The 5,000-nt window shown below is 35.1% G+C and overlaps 2 long non-coding RNA genes across 2 annotated transcripts in view; one reads left to right on the forward strand and one right to left on the reverse strand.

Moving 5' to 3' along the window:
• Window positions 1-1,229: 1,229 nt before the first annotated feature.
• On the reverse strand, window positions 1,230-4,858 carry LOC138954685 (uncharacterized). Its single transcript, XR_011451935.1, has 3 exons — window positions 4,719-4,858; window positions 4,058-4,150; window positions 1,230-3,381 (listed from the first exon to the last, which is right to left on the reverse strand). It is a non-coding gene; the product is annotated as an uncharacterized lncRNA (long non-coding RNA).
• A 58-nt stretch (window positions 4,859-4,916) lies between these two features.
• LOC138954686 (uncharacterized) overlaps window positions 4,917-5,000 on the forward strand; it is a 6,857-nt gene continuing 6,773 nt past the window's right edge. Inside the window, exon 1 of the long non-coding RNA XR_011451936.1 lies at window positions 4,917-5,000. This exon is cut by the window's right edge and continues 155 nt beyond it. This is a non-coding gene — a long non-coding RNA (uncharacterized lncRNA).

Consider the following 5,000-nt stretch of genomic DNA (forward strand, 5'->3'; position numbering starts at 1 on the left):
AAAACTTGTTTATTGAATCAAGCTTTGACAAGTGTACTTGGTGGCTGCTTTGAAACTCAACAAAGCCTACTCCCCTTTCACAAACACTTCCCCGTCATAGCGGGTTTTCCCGATTGACAAAAATTCTTATTACACACTCAGACTATTTGCGTTTGTTCTCCAGTGGCCAATTGCATAAGAATATTCTGGTGATGAATAAACGCGCTTTGTGTCATTAGCATCTAAAGATTTCTTGTTTACAATAGTTGTGTTGATCTGATGAAGCGCGGAACTGATCTTAGGGTTGTCATGGTGAAACACTCGCTTCTGAAACAGTGCTTCCTTGTAGTTATCATGCGATATGCTCGACTTTACAACCTGTTTGCTTACACCCTTTGCTTTTTTAACCACCCCTTTCTCACTTGCAACACTGTACATCTTTGCACGCAATCCAACATACTCCTTAATTATCTTCCCATTCATTTCATCTTTCATCTTTCCAATAACCTTCTTGTTAACATTTGAGTGCAATGGTGATTCTTTAGGGTAGTCGCAAGTGTCATAAAAAGAATCTTTTCCTTTTACTGCAGGACTTTCAGCTTCTAGATCTTTGTAAATGTCATCCGCTGGAATGTCAAGTAAGAATGAATCTGTGTCTGTGTAAAGTACTCTCGATTTGGGATATCTTGGTTTCAAATAATCATACAAAAACTCAAGCATCAACAGTTTTGACAACTCTAGCACAGTAAAGCCTATGAATACTGGTTTGTCAAGCTTGACTACAAGTTTTTTCATTAAGATACCATACAGCTGTTCATGAAAGTATTTAAAGTCTTGATACTGTGGTTTGGATGTCAGCTTGATGGCCTCATTTTCTCTTGTAACAAGTCTAACATCCTTTCTCTTGTGTGGGTTTTCCATTGTCTTACCAAAGCAACTGTTGTTCATCAGTTTAAAAAAGTCTTTCTCTGATGCATCAGCGGCTTCCCTGATAGCATGCTAACGTTAATTTAACGTTAATTTAACGTTTGCATGGTTAGATTTTGGTTTACGGTTAGCATTAAACGTTAAATTAACGTTAAATTAACGTTAGCAGAAAAACGGTTCTAAAGCAAACGTTAAATTAACGTTAAATTAACGTTAGCAAGCAAACCGTTTTCATGGCAAACCTTTTTTAAACGTTAATTTAACGTTTGCCTGAAAACCAATATAAAACGGTTTGCATTGAAACGTTAAAATAACGTTAAATAAACGTTTACACATAACCGTTCAATATCAAACCATTTTTAAACGTTAATTTAACGTTTGCCTGAAAACCAATATAAAACGGTTTGCATTGAAACGTTAAAATAACGTTAAATAAACGTTTACACATAACCGTTCAATATCAAACCATTTTTAAACGTTAATTTAACGTTTGCCTGAAAACCAATATAAAACGGTTTGCATTGAAACGTTAAAATAACGTTAAATTAACGTTGGCACATAACTGTTCAAAATCAAACCAATTTCAAACGTTAATTTAACGTTTGCCCGAAAACACAAAAAAAACGGTTTGCACTGAAACGTTAAAAAAACGTTAAATAAACGTTGACACATAACCGTTCAAAATCAAAGCAAAAGCAAAAAAAAAAAAAAAAAAAAAAATGTTATTTTTGTTGTGGTAACATTGACATTAACAATAACAAGCAACGACAAAAAAAATTTGAAAAAAAAAATTTGAAAAAAAAATAATTAAAAAAAAAAAATGTTAAAAAAATAAAATTGACATATTATATCAAAAACAAACGTTTCAAAAAATTTATTTGTAAAAAAAAATAATAAAAAAAAATTACCATAATGTAACGTTAAATTAACGTTAGTTTTATGTTTTATGGCTAACGTTTATTTCATGTTTTATGGCTAACCTTAAAATAACGTTAGATTTAGGTTATTTTGCTCATCAAGATAAACGTTAAATTAACGTTAACATTTAACGTTAATTCAACCAAAATAAAACCATAATATAACGTTAAATTAACGTTAATTTAACGTTTACCGCTAATATCAATTTGACCAAAATAAAAGTATAATACAATGGCTGTTTGAACGTATTTTTCACGTTGAGTGCAAACATTAAAAAGAACCCCCCAAAAAACATAATCAAACGAATCATAAGGAAAATAATTTTATTTAATTTTTTATTTTGCTTTTTAAATTTTTTTCTTATTTGAAGATGCATTTCCCATAGTCTTTTCTGTCTGCTGTTGTTGTAGTGTTATATATGTAGCTAAAACCATGTTAAAAAAAGACAAGCAAACACCAACATGTAAAGTCAAATCAAATTTTGAAAAAGGTTTTTGGTGAGAACGGTTAACTTTGCAGCTAACGCTATATATGATCTTGTTGTATTACTTAATCCGGAGAGCATGCAGGCTGTTGATTTTTTTGATTTTTTATCTCTGTCTCATTGCAAGGATGGTACTGGCCAGGTCTCATATTTTGAGCCAAACAGTGTACGTACATGCTAACATAAAACAAAACAAAAGACAAATAAATAAACCCAGTAGAAACATGTTTTGATAATATGTTCTAAACATTTATTCATCATTCCCTGATATTTCCACAATGTAAAAAAAAAACCAATGATACAAAATTAATTTCAAAAGTTGAATCAGTTTTAAAGTTTCTAGAAGTGAGTTTGGATATACCACACTTTTAGGTTCTGTACCTAGAAATTTACCAATTCTATTCCATCTTTTGGGTTTAAAAAAGTCTTTGCAGATATATATTATACATCCGACTTGATGCCAGAAGAGACAAGGAAATATGAGGTTATTTGCAACACCACCAGCAGAGGAAGAAGTCGCTCACTTTGCAGCAGCAGATAAAAAGAATTGTTGAATTTGAAGCAGGAGCAGACACAGAAGTTGTTGAATGTGTAGTATCTGCAGCAGACAAAGAAGTTGTTGAATTTACAGCAGACGATATATTTGTTAAATTTGCAGCAGCACACAAAGAAGTCATTCACTTTGCAGCAGCTCCAGACAACAAGAATTGTTGAGTTTTAAGCAGGAGCAGACACAGAAGTTGTTAAGTTTGCAGCAGGAGCAGCGGCAGACAAAAAAGTTGTTGAATTTGCAGCAGACGATATACTTGTTAAATCTGCAGCAGCAAACAAAGAAGTCATTCACTTTGCAGCAGCTCCAGACAACAAGAATTGTTGAATTTTAAACAGAAGCAGACACAGAAGTTGTTAAGTTTGCAGCACCAACAGACAAAGAAGTTGTTGAATTTGCAGCAGACGATATATTTGTAAAATCTGCAGCAGTAGCCATGGAAAAAGTTGTTGATACAACCAGTGCAGACGATGACATGTCTGCAATAGGCGACTTTGAAGATCTGCTCCACATGCTATGACACCTGCAAAGACAAAGAATGCAACAATATTAAAACAAAGAATTCAGTGTTATTTCAGAACTTCAGTGTAAACACTATAATTACAGTATGTCTTCTTTGTTGGTGTTCTTTGCTGAACATAGAACTGAAGGTAAATAAGGTTTAAATTGTCTTTGCATTATGCCAATATTGTTGAATTTACTTCTGTGAATTTGCTAACTTTGATAGCATCATTCTGTGTTTGAATGAAATGCTCTATGTCAATGCTGCCTGGCACGGATAACATTAACAGCCCTACCAACCCGTCCACCCACACCCCCACCCCACCCACACACTCACACAGAACACCTTCCAACAAAATTTTCCCCAGACTAAGACAATAGAATGTCAGTTGGACCTTGACTAAAAATATGCACAGGTAAAGATGTCCCAGCTACAACAAATTGTTCTGTCAGAAGACCTCCTACATCCCGAAATGATGTGATGGCCAACCAGCCAAGGATTAGAACAATGCGTCATATAATATCAGCATGTATCAATGACCCTAGGCTGAGGCCTGACAATAATACTGCCTTCTCTCAAATTATATGATTTTCTGTTATAAATATAATAATATGACTGCTGGAACATTCATCTTAGCGTTAAACAAGGATTTTACCTGCAAACACACACACACACACACACAGTGACACACACTTACTTGGCCTCAACAGCCAGAATGTCGGGGTTGTACCTTGTAGTTTACATCCCTGTGAATGCTTTCTGTTCCATCCTCATGGTAATTCCTCCCACCCTGCAATGAAAATTGAAAGCATTGATGTGTGAATTGCATTAATTACAATAGCCTAAACACACTCAAATCTTTACTTGTTAATGAAGACAGAGAGATAGAGAGTGGGAATAAGGGGGGGGGGGGGGGGGGGGGGGAGAGCAGTTGTCAATCAAACCTTGTTTTAAAAATTTAAGTGTCTTTGAATAGATCATTTTCGAAAATAACTCCCCATGCCTCTCCTGAGATCTCTTCTTTACTGTACAGTTATGCATTTGACCTGAAGCTGTAAGATTGAACAGTAAGTGCCCTGCGTGCACATGTGTGGAAAGTATCAGATTGAGAGAGAAAGTCTCAGATTGAGAGAGAGAGAGAGAGAGAGAGAGAGAGAGTAACAGACAGACAAAGACAGAGAGAGAGACTGAAACTGAGAAAGAGACAGAAGGCAGGAAAGAAAGAGAGAGAAATCCACCTTTCCAATCGTTATGCATGATATTGCTTTGATATTTGTGACTCGTATGAAAAATAAGTCAACAATCACAATGCCAACGGATCGTGAACTATGATTTACAACAGTACAGTTCAACATTACCTGAATTTCTTCCTGCTGAAAGTTCCATTTGCCATTCGCCTCAGCGTCACAAGATCTGTATTAGTCCTGATATATGCTGAAGTGTAGCATGTTATCTTATACATGTATCAGCAGTCACACTGGCTTTGAAGTTGCTGGCGTTTTAAAAACTGTTACAGAAACTTTTTTTAATTTCGATTCCACTGTGAAAGGTTGAGACTGAGAGTACTGTCCCTTGGCGATCAAGGGAGGTCACTCAGAATTTTCGTTCCTAGTTATCGAACTTGGACGTAACGGCAAGTT

Source organism: Littorina saxatilis, unplaced genomic scaffold (genome assembly GCF_037325665.1).
Source record: "Littorina saxatilis isolate snail1 unplaced genomic scaffold, US_GU_Lsax_2.0 scaffold_979, whole genome shotgun sequence".
NCBI classification, from domain to species: domain Eukaryota; kingdom Metazoa; phylum Mollusca; class Gastropoda; order Littorinimorpha; family Littorinidae; genus Littorina; species Littorina saxatilis.